Here is a 17,273-nt window from a genome sequence, read left to right on the forward strand (position 1 = left end):
GAAGTTTAACTACATTCATCCCGCCAATATTTAACTATCTAATAATGTGGCAGGCCAGGAATGGCATGTGTCCCCTCAAAGACTTCACAGCTGTGGAAGCAGAAAACCGGACGACGCTGTCACCTTTTTTAGTGTGAGCCAGGTCCTCGATGAAACAACAAACAAACAACCCAGTAATAATACACTTTCGTCTTCTGAGAAATTTTATAACTGATCTTCAAAGTGAGTGGTCTTGAGTTTGATCCATGAGTTACTGGTTGGTTTGTTGTTGTTGTTTTTGAGTAAAAAAAATCATTAAGTTCCTGACTGTTGAGTACAGAAACTTGGTGGTGTATACAATCTTTGTGACTCCTAGCCCAGGCTGGCCTTAAAATGGGTGTGTGGCCAAGCCTAGTGTTGAGAACACAGTCATAAGCAGACACTGACCCGTAATAGAAGTCAAGGTCTGTAAGGGAGACAAAGACAGTAAGAGTTAACTGGATACCAGAAGTAGAGACAATGGGTGATCACAGCAAACCATCCTTGTATACCTCCCTGCAGTGTGCAGAGTATTACCAGACATCTTTAGCTGCAAGTTAGTTTATTCAGAGACTTTAAAAAAATATCCTAGCAACCACAAGGCCCTGGGTTCGGTCCCCAGCTCCGAAAAAAAAAAAAAAAAAGAAAGAAAAACCCTCATGCCTGCTCCATGCCCCTGCTCAGTTAAGGCAAAACCTTTGGGAGGGAGTAGGACCAATGAAAGACAGTTCTTCATGGTCTTCAGGTGATTCGTATGTGAAACCTGGAAGATGCCAAGGCAAAGACGAGCTTTCACTGAATTATATTCTTTCAAGGAGTGGGCTTTATGATATATTAATAATTATATGTCAACAAATCTGTTATAAAGATAATCTTTGCTCACATGGCTACAATCTAACGAGGGAGTAAATTCTAAAATCACTGTAGGGAAGGTAGACACGTCAAGCAGACTGTATGACAGCAAGCAATATGAATTTAGAGGAGAGTGCCAGATTTCGGGGAGGGCGGGAAGTAAGGGCCAGGTGTCCCCTAGACTTCCAGGACAAGGGCTAGGCCTATGAAGAGCCAACCAAATTCAGCTCACCATGCATCTCCACGTGTTGGAAGGACATCTGGACAAATGGAGAAAAGGCTTTCCAGGAGGAGAGACCACGGTTGCTAACACATCTCTTCCTGATAATATTTTTCTTGAGGGGGAGGGGCAGTAAACGCTGGGTCTCAGCGCCTAGAACTCACTTTAAACCCTCCAACTCTCAATAATTTTCCTGCCTCAGGTAAGGCCTGGAATTACTGGCGTGTGCTACCCAAGTTCAGCTTTCTTAGAGTAATTGACGAGACTATTCAAATCTGTCAGTCTGGCCAGTACCTCTGATCTAATAGACAAAAAAAGAAAAAAGAAAAGAAATAAATGAGAAAAAAACCAAAAACTACCCAGAAATTGAATATTATTTTGAAGGACTCATGGGACATTTGCAAGAACTGATGGAGTTCTGAGCCATGAAATACATCTCGGTAAGTTTTGACTGACGGATGTGATGTCAGAGAACACATTCTTAGATCTAATGTAGTTAAAATGGAAATAATAATACCAGGGTGGGCATAAACTTGGCTTATATGCACAAGGACTTAGGTTTGACCTCTGGCACTACATAATAGTAATAATAATATAAATTAAAAATAAAAAGCTAGACGTGGTAGCGTGCCTGTAATCTTAGCCTGTGAGGGTGGAGACAGATTGATAAAAAAATGTATGGTCCTCTTCTGTCCTGTGAGAAAATGGAGTTGAGTGGCCTGTCATTTTCATGAACAAGACGTGTGCTTAGGGAAGAACTGTGCACAAGGGCCAGCATTGTCCGTTTTAGTCTCTTCGATATGGCAATCTAACTTATTTCCACAGGTGAGTCTTCGGTAAAGCCGTAAAAATGTTTCAAGCCCTCGAGCCTTTCAAGATTGAATTTGTCAGTCTTGGGCACTTCGTGCTGGTCCAAGTAGGCACACCGCTAGGAGCTTCATAGAAATGCAAAGCTGCAGCCCCCGCCGGACCCAGGCAATCACATCTGCGTTAGAATTGATAAGAAACTCTGCCTGGGGCGGGTGGGATCCGTCAGTGCGGTGTGCGGTGCGCGGTGCGCCGTGCGCGGTGTGCGTGCTGACTGCCTCCGTTTCTGATTCCTCCAGAGGTCAGTTCCGCCTTTCCACTCAACTAAAATCACTCTCCTCTAGCTCCTGCAAAACCCAAATCTTTATCTTAGCTGTTTGACCTTCTGATTCTTGTGTTTGTCTGTGGAGCTGGGAGTCCAGCGTAGGCCTTCACTTACGCTGTGCAAGGGTCTCAGGGTGTGGACCAGGCTGTCTCTGACTTTGTAGTCGTCCTGCGTCTGCCTCCCAAATGCTGGGAATGCAGGAGTGAGCCATTGTACCCCACTGAGTTCCCCTTTTATTGAGGAATTCCTGTTTTTTTCTCCTACTTTGTCTCTGGTTCTCCCTGCCTAGGCCCTGTGTAACTTTTGTGACCACTGACCCTTGAGTCTTCTTTTTAACAAAATCTCTTCTTTATGTGTTGTGTGTGTGTGTGCGCGCGCGCGCGCACCCCCCACCCCCACACCCCTTGAGATTGACTTTAGATCAGGCTTAGCAGTAGGAGCCTTTACTCACTGAGATAGCCCTCTGGCCAGACCCTTACATTTTTTTTCATCTTCCGTCTGGTGGGATCCCCAGCCTCGTGAAGCTTTGCAGACTAGTTCTCCAATGGGGTCCCAGGTGTTAGCATTTTGTCTAGGCTCCGCCTTACAGTTACCAGGCAAAAGCCAGGTGTCCCCTTGCTCAGGTTTCCCCTTCCCCTCATTCCCCTCCCCCCTCTCTCCCCGAGCTTAAGGCCAGCTTGCTCGCTCTCTCTCTCTCTCTCTCTCTCTCTCTCTCTCTCTCTCTCTCTCTCTCTCTCTCTCTCTCTCTCTCTCTCTTCCTTTCTCTGTCTCTACTCCCTCAACTCCCCTCCCCATGCTCTGAATAACTCTATTTTATACTATACCATCACGGGGAAGGGATGCCTGGGCCCGTGGAGGCCCCCATTCCCCCACACCTGACTGCATACCCACCAAACATATTCCCTTTCTCCTTTTTATTTTTATAAAACAACACCAGGACTGTATCTCAGCAAGGTAGAGTGCAACATTCCTATGACCCAGCAATTAGGAAGCTGAGGCAGGAAGAGGGAAAAGGAGTTGAAGGCCATGAGATGCGGGGTGGTTCAGTGGGTAAAGTACTCCCCTCACAAGCATGAGGACCTTAGTTCTGTTCCCCAGGACCCTTGTAAAAGCTGGATATACATCCCCAGCAATGGGGGTGGGACAGATCTCAGGGACTCACTGGCCAGCCAGTGTAGCCCAAAATGAGAGACCCTGTCTCAAGAAGAAGGAGAGAGGAGAAGATGACAATGATAAGGATGAGGAAACGGGCTGCTCAATGTCAGTTTCTGTTCTTTACATGTGCACACATGCACATATGTGCCAGTGCATACACATAAATAAATACACTGTAAATAAATAGATAAATAAATAAATAATAAGAGTCCAAGGCTAACCTGGGTTATAACAGTAGGCTTGAGAGCCTGAACTACATGAGGTCCCATCTCTAAAGTAAATTAACAATAGCAACATTGAGTGTATCTATATGAATATAGATATATAGAGAAGTATATATCATTTTAACCAAAAACATATGTCCTTGAAAAGTGGAAAGTTCCAATGATTTTTTCATCTTTTTTTAAAGCGTGCAGCATCATTCTTGCCAAAACAGTAGAGCTATTAAAAGACAGCCCCTAGGGGTTGGGGATTTAGCTCAGTGGTAGAGCGCTTGCCTAGGAAGTGCAAGGCCCTAGGTTCAGTCCCCAGCTCCGAAAAAAAGAACAAAAATAAATAAATAAATAAATAAATAAATAAATAAATAAATAAATAAATAAAAAAAATAAAGGCATGAACCACTATCAAAAAAAAAAAAAAAAAGACAGCCCCTATCTCCACAAGTCAGCACTCCTTCTTCAGCAGCCAGTGTTTCAAGTCACAGTCCTAAAAAGACAGGCCCGCCCTTCCCCTGAGTCAGCTGTGCTTGCTTTCTCTTTATTTGAGGGAGGAAATGCAACCACCGGGGTCTCTACAGCAACCTGCTGGCTCACTCAAATAAAGACCATTAAAGTCTCTCATGAAGGAGTGGGGCTTGGGTTGTGCCTGGTAAACATGAAGCCCAAGTTCAGTCCTCAGTGCAGTAAAAAAAATGAACAATAGTTTGTAAAGCACTAACAGCAAATCCTGGTGAGGATGTGGAGAGAGAAGAACCCTTTGTTGGTGACAGTGTCAACTAGTACAGCCACTATGGAAATCAATAAGGAAGTTTCTCAGAGAGTTAGAAATAGAACCTCCATGAGACACGGTCAAAGGACTTTGCATCCTACCTCTGTGCTAGGGTGTTTATAGCTGCACTATTCACAATAGCAAGGAAATGAAGCGGCCTAGATGTCCAATGAATGAAAAATGAAAATGTGCTATGCAGATACAAAGGAATTGTATTCAACCATAAAGGAAAAAAACAGAGAAATTTGCAGGGACGTAGATGAATGTGTGATTTTCACATTCAGTACAGGCCGTGGGGATGAATTCTAACAGACACTCTGTAGCACATCAGTCATGAAGCCTGTTGGGAGGTGGGCCCGAGAAGAAGAGTTTTTCTACTTCAACAACTAGGGATGATGGAAGATAAAGAAGTATTTGCTTAGGTCCCACTCACAGTGTGCTTGGCTCTGAGATATTTATTGTTAAATGTGTTTCAACAATCCTGACAACTCAGAGGTCATGGCGAAAAGGTTGTTAATGTCAAGGACCCATCTGTGTTTAGCATACATCTTACTTGAAGTCCTTTATTTAATTGGACTCCTTCCTCTGAAACCCAAAGTCCAAAATGAACTGAAGAGGTTTTGACCGTTAGCACCAGGATGAGTTTCTTAACTTAATTAATACAAGCTGGAAGTTTGTGGATAGAAGTTGTTCCAACAATCATTCTGGGAACTGCTAGTAATAGACAAGATTTTTATGAAATGAAAATGCATGCATGTAACATTTTAACATAATAGAACAACAGGACACCTATCAATGTATCCCATCATGGTCAAATATTCAAACACATGGTCAAACCAGAATTTAAAAAAAAAAATATTACAAATCCTTGATGGATACACTTGAAGTTGAATGAACTGTCAGCTTTTTAAAAACAAAACATAACAAAACAAAAAAACCCACAGAATTTCACTTTGTAGTCCAGGCTGACCTCGAACTTGTGGCAATTCTGCTTCAGCCAAGCACTGGAATTATAGGTGTGAGCCACCATGGCTACCCAGGTGTAAGCCACCATGGCTACCCGACAGCTTTTACTTAGTTTTAACAATGACTTTAGGTATGAGTGTGTGTGTGTGTGTGTGTGTGTGTGTGTGTGTGTGTGTGTGTGTGATGGGCACTGTGTGAGATAGGTACATGTATGTGAATATGGGCACACACACCCCACGGAGTGCAGGTCAGAGGACAACACTTGGGAATAGTCTCTCCCTCCAGCATGGATTCAGGGACACAATTCAACAATTTAAGTCATCAGGTTTCTGTAACAGGCACTTTGTTTGACCTTGAGCTATCATTGACTTGACAGCTTTTATTTAAAAGAAAAGAAAAAAAAGTACAGCTCAATCACAGAGTGCTTACCTAACCTGTGTGAGACCCTACGTTCAATTTCCATCACTGGAGAAGAAACAATCAGGGTTTCCATTCTGATGGTCCCCAAAAGACTGCTGAGAGCTGTGATAAGGCCCAGCACCTTGCTTGCTGCAGACAGCAAGGACATTTGTACCTGCAAATCACAAGTGCTTGTCTGTTTGTGTTTCAGGCAGCGTCTTGTGTAGCCTGCGCCTGCCTCAAACTCACCATATAGCCCAGGCTAACCTGGAATTCCTGGGCCTCTTGTTTGCCCCTCCCAAGCTCCGAGATTATAGACATAAACCACAACTCCAGCCTTTCCTTGTTTGTTTGCTTGTTTCCTGGTGCTGTGGTTGAACCCAGGGCACTGGGCACCGCACCCTTACCCTCCCAAGGTGTTCTCATTTCCAGAGGAACATGCCCTGTGGTACTTGGGTTTCCTCAGGAATTGGGAAGGAAGGTGGCTCTCAGAGGCCTTCTGCAATCCACACTCTCACTAAACCTCTCATTAACAAACTAATTTATCAATCTTCCTTTCTCCCTCCACTCCCTTTGCAGCACAAGAGCCTGAACCCAGGGCCTCTACAATACTAGGCAAATGTTGTGCTGTAGAGCTGTTCCTCAGCCTTTTCTTAGTTTTGCATTTTGAGACAAGATCCCATTAAATTGCCCAGGCTCACCTTGAACTCTGAACTCTGTAGTTCAGGCAGGCCTTGAAGCCCTGAGCCCCCTGCCTGAGTCTCCCAAGTAGCAGAGTTTACAGGACTACAGTATCGTGACTACTTTTCTTTCTTTCTTTCTTTCTTTCTTTCTTTCTTTCTTTCTTTCTTTCTTCCTTCCTTCCTTCCTTCCTTCCTTCCTTCCTTTTTTTTTTTTTTCTTTTTTTCAGAGCTGGGGACGGAACCCAGGGCCCTAGGCAAGTGCTCTACCGCTGAGGTAAATCCCCAACCCCTCCTTTCTTTCTTTCAAGATTTACTTATTTATTTCATGTATGTGAGTATACAGTCACTGTCTTTAGACACACCAGAAGAGGGCATCAGATCCCATTACAGATGGTCGTGAGCCACCATGTGGTTGCTGGGAATTGAACTCAGGACCTCTGGAAGAGCAGTCAGTGCTCTTAACCTCTGAGCCATCTCTCCAGCTCCCAGTAGGAGCTCTTAATGGCTGGGTCATCTCTTCAACCTCAATACGTTGCTTAATAGCAATGCCTGAAATCCCAGAAGTCAAGAGGTGGGGGCAAAAGAATCAAAAGTTCAGGGTCATACTGAGCTACACTGAGTTTGAAAGCACCCTGAGCTATATCAGTGGCTGAAATGAACAAATACTGATAAGGCCAGGTGTGGCAGTGCCTGCCTCTGATCTCAACATTTAGGAGGTGGAGGCCGCGGGATCAGCTAGGAGTACATGGAGAGTTTAAGATTAGTCTGGGCTATGTGAGATCATGTCATAAACAACAAAAAAAGAACAGCAAAGCCCACAAGATAAAATAAACGAAAGTCCCCTGTTATCACTTAGTAGGTGCAGAAGCAGTCTGAGCGCCCAAGTTTCTCCGATGTCGGAAGTGCATGCTTCTCACTACAGCTCTGCTTTGGCTCAGGAATCTAGTAGGGCTTCATAATGTGAAGGAGTCTTGGAAATGACCCACTCACAAGAGCTGCCCGTACTGCTTCTGATCAGACTCAGTACACAGGGTCCCAACAACGTGCATAACTTCCTTGCCAATGTCAGTCTGTATGATGGAGTGAGTGGGAGGCCCCACTTTCTGAATTCCTTCAGTGGATCAAGGCCCCCCATGTAATCAGCCCCATTCTGAAGTCACCATGCACGTGACCGAGTTGGGAATTCAAGGGGCATTGGTGACACGCAGGGTGGAATCTTTGAAGTAGACACTTTGGGGTGCTTGGCGCACTCAGGTGTTCTTTCAAGGGGTGAGCTGTGAAAAAGCCATGAGAGCTGTCATGGAACTTTCCAGAATTCAGCCGTCACTTCTAACTGCTAACGTTAACCACGTGCTCTAGTATGCCAGCCTGGGCTTGGTAGAGACGGCAGTGCCTGGCACAGCTCTTCTGCTCCCTGGAGACAGCATAATCATCTCCATTGCTGCTAGAGGCTTAGGCGACCTTGGCTTCATGAGGACCCTTTAAACTTCAAGCACTTGCTTAAAATAGATAAACAGGAAAATAAGGCAGAAGCGATAACGATGTATAAGCAGAAGCGATGTGTGTTTAGAAATATTTTCTTCACTGCTACAACTTTCTCCCATAATCCCTACCTCCTTTGGTAAAATTAGAGTTCAAATTCTGCAGCAATTCAACAAAACCGGAGGAAATTTGAAATAGGAGGAGGAACTGACCTGGATGGTTTGGTAACAGGCTCAAAGAACACGGTGTTCTTTGGGCAAACATAGCTGCTCGAATATCTGTTCCCGTAGTTCAGACTGACCCTCGGGCCACTTAACTCGTGGCAAGTGGAGACAGTCAGAATATTTATAGAAAGTCCACTGCATCCTTGACAGTTACTAATAAAAGGAGAGATGATGCTCATGAGAAAAGGTGATTCGAAATGTTGATACAAGCTCCGAGCACACAAGAAGATGAGACGGGAGGATCCTGGAGTTCCACAGCAGCCCGAGATCCAAAGGGAGGCTATAGGTCCATTTCCCCCTTCTCGCTTCCGGGCATCCAGGTACTGCTGTATCAGGCAGAGAAGGATAAAGCAGAAGTCCAGACAGGTCAGCAGGATCTGGATTCGACAGTGAATGCGGAGGGGTGGGGATTTGAGGTGGGTAGGGGAGTTGGGGTGGGAAGATGGAGTTGGGGGAGTTGGGGGTGGTGGGAGTGGGGTGAGGTGGGGTGGGGTAGTGGTAGGTGGATGGGGATTCTCTGAGGATTTTATTGTTACAGCTCTCTTAGACAAGGTTCAATGAAACTGCTCTCTTGGATGAGTTCCTGTGCATACACTTTATTTGGGGTGAACCAAGGGTTAAATATAATCTGTGAAGTTTCATTGGTTGAGGCTTAAGTTCTGGGGGGTTTGTCATTTGCATGGAGAGGCATTCCAGGAAGTTGAACCTGTGATTTTGTCAAGGATTACGTGACATTCCTCAGGTTGAAGATTGGGGGTCGGATTCCCCAGATCAGGTGGAGAAGAGGGAGCCGTGCTAGGAAAAGAGAGCCCCTCATTTTGCGCCAAGCTCAGGAAAGCGGTCCAACCGTGGGAGACTACAACCTTAATTGTGAGGCATAACGGGAGACTATGTCTCAAAACAAGCCAAAGAATATTTACCAACCCTCTTGTTTGTTAGTTGGTTGGTTTTGAAACAGCATCACATCAAAGCCCATGTTGGCCTTAAGCTTCCTTAAGTAGCTGAGGGTGGCCTCGAACTCCTGATCCTCCTGCCAGGCTTGGTGGTATACATCTCTGTGCTAGTGCTCTAGGATCTAGGCAGGAAGAACATGGGTACAAATGTCAGTCTGACTACATTGGTGAGATTCTGTTGCAAGCAAGCAAGCAAGCAAGCAGAACTAAAGTTCTTTGCCTAATCCAATGGTCCTCAACCTTCCTAATGCCGCAACCCTTAAACGGCTCCTCATGCTGTGGTGACCCCCAACCATGAAATCATTTTGGTGCTAATTCATAAATGTGATTTTGCTGCAGTTATGAATTGTAATGTAAATATCATGTGACCCCTCTATGGCAAGGTGAGAACCATTGTGTCATAATCCAAGATATCGAAGACTTTCCCCTCCTTCCTCTCTTTTAGTTCTTCCTCCAACAGGGCAATGCTATGTGGCCCTCACTGGCCTGGGCCCTTCCAGGTATCCTAAGATATCCTTCATCTTTCCTCCCTGGTGCTGGGGTTACAGATGTCTCCACCAACATGTGATCCTTGGTATCTCTCCTTTAGGATGTTACAGTCTCTGTGCTAGATCCTAGGTCTGTGTTTCAGTCTGAGTTCATTTCTTTTTTACAGCTTTGTCCATATATTATTCCTAGCCCACAAACCAGACCCATTTAATGTATATAACTCAGTCGATGGTTTTCATCATCTCTGAAAGAAACCCCAGGCTCACTAGAAGCGGCTTACATTTCTCCTCGCCTCGGCTCTAAGTCGTCACCTTCCTGCCTACCTTCCATCACGAGAGATCTGCCTATCAGATGAATTTATATGTAGGGTACAAAAACAATGATCAAGGGACATTTTTGAAAACATGTACGTCCAACGGTTCCAGAGCTACTGTTTGTCAAAGGGACCCTATTATTTTCCAGGTGTGGCAGTACATGCCTATAACTCCAGTACTCCAGAGGCAGAGGCAGAGGCAGGAGGATCGCCACAAGTTCTAGTCCACCACGGTCTACAGACTGAGTTCCAAGTAAGCCAGGGTTACAGGGCAAGAATCTGTCAGAGCAAAGCCAAATAAAAGCAGGAAAGGAGGCTTCTGAAGAGGTCGCTCAGCTGGTAGAGCGCCTGCCTAGGGAGCCCTGGGTTTAGTTTGTTCGTTCGTTCGTTTGTTTGTTTGTTTGTTTGTTTGTTTGAGGCAGAGTTTCTCTGTGTAGCCCTGTCTGTCCTGGAGCTTACTCTGATAGAGCAGGCTGGCCTCAGACTTAGAGATCCACCTGCCTCTGCCTCTAAACTAATGGGATTAAAGGTGTGTGCCACCATTTCCAGCCTCCACCAATCTTCCTACCTTTACATCAAAGTCACCTCGTCTTGATCTTGCTTACAAGCACACATAGATTGACAGTGTAGCGAGTCCCTCTAATTTCGTTGTTTTTCAAATAGCTGTGACTCTCCCAGGTCCTGTGTATTTCCATTTAAACTGTAAAATTGGTTGATGTGGTAGTTCGGACTTGTAATCCCAGCATTTATAAGGCAGAGGCCAGAGGCAGAGGCAGAGGCAGAGGCAGGGGCAGGGGCCAGGGGCAGGGGCAGGGGCAGGGGCAGGGGCAGGAGAATTGCCACAAGCATAAACCAGCCTAGTCTACACAGTGAGTTTTAGGGCACCTGGTCTTAAACAGTAAGTTCTAGGCCAGCAAGGGCTTCCTACCGAAAAAGGAGTATACTGAGATGTTTGTTTTCTTTGTGTTTATTTTTTAAGATTTAATACATCAAGTGATTTATTCTTACTATTAAAGCTACATCCTTACCCCTGTCTGCTGGAATTTTGATTAGGACTGCTTGGGATTTTTAGGCTAACTCAGGGAGAGATGCCATTTTAACAATGAACATGTATTCTGATTCATGGACACAGTATACATCTCCATTTATTTAGGTGTTAGTTGATTCTCAGTAATACTTTGTAGCTTTCAGTGTAAAATATCGCATGTATCTTATTAGTTCTGGCTCCAAGAATTTAATCTTTTGATGCTAAGCAAAATATTGTTTGTAAATGTATTTAAATTTCTTTATGGTATGTGTGTGTGTGTGTGTGTGTGTGTGTGTGTGTGTGTATACAGATGCACATGTGGAGGTCAGAAGACAGCTTGCATGTTTCTCTTCTCATGGGTTTTAGGGCTCAAACCCATCAGGCATAATGGAAGTCATTTCACCTGCTGTACCACCCCACTGGCCTCCTACATACTTTTTAATTTTTCAGTTTTCAATTGTGTGCTGTTAATAGCTAGAAATGCCTTATGTTCATTGATTTTATAGTCTATGTTTTTATTAAACCCATTATTAGTTCAACTTATGGATTTGTATATTATTAGGGTTATTTTTCTTGTGTTTTGTTTTTTAGCTAGATTCTTGTTCTGAAGTCCATCCTGGCCTCTGCCTCCTGAATTCTGGGACGGCAGGCAGGCATCCATCCAACACTATGTCTGGCTGGTAATTTTCTACACATGTGAAAACATTTTTCTCTCTCCTTTTCCAAATTGTATGCTCTCTCTCTTTTGTGCACGCTTTTGCTCTCTCTCCCTCCCTCCCTCCCTTCCTCCCTTCTTCCCTCCCTCTCTCCCTTCTTTCTTCTCTCTCTTTCTCTCCAAGTTGTCTTTTGAAATTAAAATATAATTATATAATTTCCCCCTTTCCTTTCCTCCTTCTGACCTCTCCCATGTCTTATTACTCCTGTGTTCCCTCTCAAATTCATGGTCTATTTTTTTCTAATTGTTTTACCCACATACGTGCATAAGTATATAAATACAACCTACTCATTCTGTTCTCTTAGGAATTCCATTTCTCTCACGCCCTGAATTTTTTAGTTGCTCATCCTTCTTTGTCTAGGGGTGAAGACCTGTGAAATTTCCCTTTCCACATCAGTATGCCTATGCACTTGTTCAGGTCGTGCTGAGGCAGTCATATTGTTGAAGTCTCATGGGCGATGCTTCCCTCTCATTTCTAGAGGACACAACCTCACAAAAGGTTTCTTAGTCCCCTGGCTCCTACAGTGTCTCTATCTCCTCTTCTCTGGATGCCCCTGAACTTTTGGTGCAGGGGTTATGTTGTACCTGTATCTGTTGGGGCTGGGCACCACATGATCTGTTTTGATCATTTGGTGCAGGGTTCTGAATTGGTCTCCATCTCTTTTAAAGAGATGAGGAGAAATACACTTCTCTGTGGGCATAAGTATTAGAATGTACTTGGCAATTATGCTGATTTAGTCAAATAGTGGTATAAGCTTTTGCTCTAAGACCAATGACCTCACTAAGCCCTGAGGAGCTGGGTAGGTTTCCAGGATCAGGCACGATTTCCCCCTTGTTCTGCGGGCCTTAAGTTGAATTAGACAGCTGTTGGTTACCACCAAGACGTGCACGCTGCTACTGCACTCCTAAGGATGTCTTGCCAAGTTGGTCATTGTTGTGGATCATAGGCGTCATAGCTGGGAAGTGGTTGCTCACCTCTCTTGGAAGCTTGCATATTACCAGAAGGTACTGTGACAGCTAGTCCTTAGGGAGGAGACTTTCAAGCCAGATCTAGTTTCAATCCTCTGAGTTCAGTGTCCAAAGAGCACGATATCTTCAGCAATATGGACTAACCTTTAACCTCTGGAACGAGACCAAGCATAATGGCCACAGCCTATATTGTTTTGTGAGTCTGCTGGAACCCTGACCAACACCTTAAAAGGTAGGTTCTCACTCCTGAGACTGGAGTTTTCTTAGTTTTTGGCTCTTGTTGCTTTGAGGGGCAGCATTGCCAGCACATCTGGTGAAATTTCATTTAAACTATATACTTATGCACACACAATTCTATGTTTTATATGTAATTTTTAGGGAAATAAAAAATATGATTTCTCCTGCATTTTCAAACGCACTTAGTCTGTCTTTCTTTGTGGCATTGGGAACAAAGCCCAGGTAAGTGTTCTGCGTTCACACTCACCAAGGATCTCTGCCTTTCCTTTTGTGTTAGTACTGGAGATTAAAGCCATGCTCTCAGGCAAGTGGTGGTTTTTAATTGCAGCCTTTGGGAAGCAGAGGCAGGCAGATATCTGAGTTCAAGGCCAGCCTGGTCTACATAGGGAGTTCCAGGACAGCCAAGGCTACACAAAGAAACCCTGCCTTCAAACAAACAAACAAACAAACAAACAATTCGAAACCCACCATGCGCTCATACATGCTATGCACACACTCTGTCACTGGGCTGTGTCACCAGCCTAACTTCTCAATTAAAAACATTTTTATGCATGTATATATATTTAACATATGTTTGTGTTTATGTGTGTGCCATGCAGGTACACTGCACACGTATATATACACGTGTAGACCAGAGGTTGATGTTGCAGGCTTTCTATTGGTCTTCATCTTCTTTTTGGAGACAGGATCTTTGAATGAAGGGCTCACTAATAGACTATACTGGCTGAACTGGACTGAACTATGCAGATTACAGGTGTGCACTGCCATACTGGGCTTTAATATGGGTACGAGGACTTGAACTCAGGACCTCCTGCTTATGACAGGCCCCCATCTACTGAGCCATCTCCCCAGCTGTAGTGCCACTGTCTAGTTCCTCTTGTTTTGCTTTTCAGGCTCTTGTGGGTGAAACGTACTCCTTAGTTTCTTCAAGGATACCATGGGCGAATCCCCTTAACAGAACTTGTTTACAGGAAGAAAAATATATGTAAAAGAATAATGACTATGTAAAGAAAGTCATGCTTTATAATATAAACATTCTTAAGCTACTCTTGAGCTTTTTCTCTATTATTTTTTTTTTTTTGGTTCTTTTTTTCGGAGCTGGGGACCGAACCCAGGGCCTTGTGCTTCCTAGGTAAGCGCTCTACCACTGAGCTAAATCCCCAGCCCTTTTCTCTATTATTATTGTGCAAGCACGTGTGTGCGCAAGTGTGTGTTTGTATGTGTGTGTGTGTGTGTGTGTGTGTGTGTGTGTGTGTGTGTGTATGTCATAGAGTGTCTGTGGAAACCAGAGGACAACTTTTGGGAGTCAGTTCTCTTCTTCCACCATTCCGGGGAGGGAACTCAAGTTGTCAGGCTTGCACGGCAAGTACCTTAACCCTTAGGCTATCTCACTGGTGCTTCAGTTTCTTGCTTTGTAAGATTCTGTGTCGGGCAGGATGGCTCACAGCTGTAGTCCCAGAACTCAGGATTGGCAAACCTGGTCGATAATTCATAATGAGTTCAGGCTAGTTAGGACGTTTCAGCAGGACCTTGTGAACACACGAACACACATGATAGGGAGAGGGGAGGACACTCAGTTGGTAGAGTACTTGCTTTGGATGAATGAAGCTTGGACTTTGATCCCCAATACCTCACAAAACTAGACATGACGATGCATGCTTGTAATCCCAATATTTGAGAGCTTGGGCTACCGAGACTCTGTCCCGAAAGTAAAAATAATTAATTAATTCTGTGTTCTGTATAAAGAGCTGAGCTCTGTGTGCAGCCTTATAGGACAGCGCTCAGCTGCTCTGCCCTTGATCTAGCTTATTGTCCTCCAGTTCACATGCCTGCATCAATCAGTTCACATGCCTGTGTCAGTTCATCACATGCCTGTGTCAGTTCACATGCCTGCATCAGTTCATCACATGCCTGCATCAATCAGTTCACATGCCTGTATCAGTTCACATGCCTGTACCACTTCACATGCCTGTACCACTTCACATGCCTGTGTCAGTTCACATGCCTGTGTCAGTTCACATGCCTGTACCACTTCACATGCCTGTACCACTTCACATGCCTGTGTCAGTTCACATGCCTGCGTCAGTTCACATGCCTGCATCAGTTCATCACATGCCTGCATCAATCAGTTCACATGCCTGTGTCAGTTCACATGCCTGTACCACTTCACATGCCTGTACCACTTCACATGCCTGTACCACTTCACATGCCTATGTCAGTTCACATGCCTGTGTCAGTTCACATGCCTGCATCAGTTCACATGCCTGCATCAGTTCACATGCCTGCATCAGTTCATCACATGCCTGCATCAGTTCACATGCCTGCATCAGTTCATCACATGCCTGCATCAATCAGTTCACATGCCTGTACCACTTCACATGCCTGTACCACTTCTCATGCCTGTATCAGTTCACATGCCTGTGTCAGTTCACATGCCTGTGTCAGTTCACATGCCTGCATCAGTTCATCACATGCCTGCATCAGTTCATACGCCTTTATTTTCAGCCATGGGATTTATGATCCTGAGAAGCTAAAAGGAAATCTCCAGCTCCATTGAACACAGCCTCGGAACCTCTAGGAAGTTTTCATTCTCTCCTAGTGCAGTTAATATAAAGGGAACACCTAGTCCACAGCTGAGCTGTTGACCAACACAGAGGGTGGACCAGACATTTCTGATCCCTTCCCATGCAGGGCTTTTGTTCCACCCAATTTGGAAACATTCTGTGATGATTCACTCATATGAGAACCTTACACCCAAGGGGCTTGTAAAAATCTGCCTGGATTGCCCTTTCAAAGTATAATAACCACGTAACAAGCACACCAATCATGCACAGTATGACTTGCTACCGTTGCAGTACTGGGAAGGTCATATTCATTTGCCCAGCACAGTGGTAAAATTTGTCTAGAGGGCATGTTGGGGAGATTCCAGTCTAAGTAAAGATTTTTTTTTTCCAGATCTAGGTTGAGGTAATACTTTTTTTTTCTCTTCTTACTTCTTATAGGGTCTCACTCTAGCTCAGACTTGAGACTTAACACCGTAGCCCAGACTGGCTTCCAACTCTCATCTGCCCTCCAGCCTCCCTCGTGCTGGGATTGCAGGTGTGGTCTGGTGGACCTGGCTAGTGTTATTATCAAAACATAATGGCTTAAAGACTTAACGAAAACTATGCAGTGTTCAGTCAAATATTTTTTTATTAAAATTCATTTAGTCTATTACTAATATTTATTTATTTTGTGTTTTGAGACAGGGTCCTCAAATCGATGTATAAGCCTCACTTGGAATTGCTGGGATTACAAGAGCATGCAGCCACACCCAGCTATCCTTAAATTTTTATGTACTGAATCTGCTCTGTCTCCAAGGCTGATCTTGAACTTCTGGTAATCCTCCTGCCTCAACTCCCCAAGTGCTGAGATTACAAGTGTACACTACCATGTCCAGTTTAATGAATTAAAAAAAAAAAGTATCGGGGCTGGGGATTTAGCTCAGTGGTAGAGCGCTTACCTAGGAAGCGCAAGGCCCTGGGTTCGGTCCCCAGCTCCGAAAAAAAGAACCAAAAAAAAAAAAAAAAAGTATCCAATTCCAACTCGATTTAGTGATATATGTAAAACCCATGTCACTCAAAGTATAAGTCACATAAACATCTTTGGTTAAGATAATTACTGTTTGTAACAGTTCCAAAGAGTAATTCAAGTTGGGACTGGGTTTATTGAAGAGTGATTTTATTTTATTTATGTGTATGCATGTGTGAATGTATGCTGCATGAGTACAGGTACCCACGGAGCCCAGAAGAGGGCATCAGATTCCCTGCAGGTTGAGTTTACAGGAAACTGTAGGTTGCCCATTGTGGGTGCTGAGAACCGATCTGGGTTCTCTGGCAGAAGGAACAGTCAGTTCTCTTAATCATCGAGCCATTTGTCTAGCCCCATGAAGATAATGTTTGCATCAACTTTTTTACAGTAAGAGCCTAGATTGAGTATGGTTTCTGTTCCATGTTCTTAAAAGTTGACACTATGCATTTTTCTTTATTCATGAGAAATCCTTGGAAAACCCTGTCTGGGGCTCAATGCATTCTAACACTACCAAGTAATGAATGTCTTTTCCCTTCTTGTGGAAGGATAGAAAATGAGTAGACTTTTTTTTCCCTGATGCAGGAGCTTGAGTTCAGGACCCTGTGTATGCTAAGCACACATCCGACCACTAGCTATATTCCAGCCTACACGTGTAATCATGGGTTTATTTCGCAGTCTTTTATTGTACTTATTGTGTGTCTGGCACCGTATAGGTAGTAACTTACCTTTTTTTGGTGACAGCCTTCTGATACCTGTCTCATGTAGTCTGGCACGGAAGTCTCACAACTGACTCCGGATTTGAACCTAGACAGTCAGACTTCGATCCGCCGTCTCTGTCAGGTTATAGTGCACATCCGTTGTAATAAAGCAAGGATGTCCAGG

This window comes from Rattus norvegicus, chromosome 6 (genome assembly GCF_036323735.1).
Source record: "Rattus norvegicus strain BN/NHsdMcwi chromosome 6, GRCr8, whole genome shotgun sequence".
Classification (NCBI taxonomy): domain Eukaryota; kingdom Metazoa; phylum Chordata; class Mammalia; order Rodentia; family Muridae; genus Rattus; species Rattus norvegicus.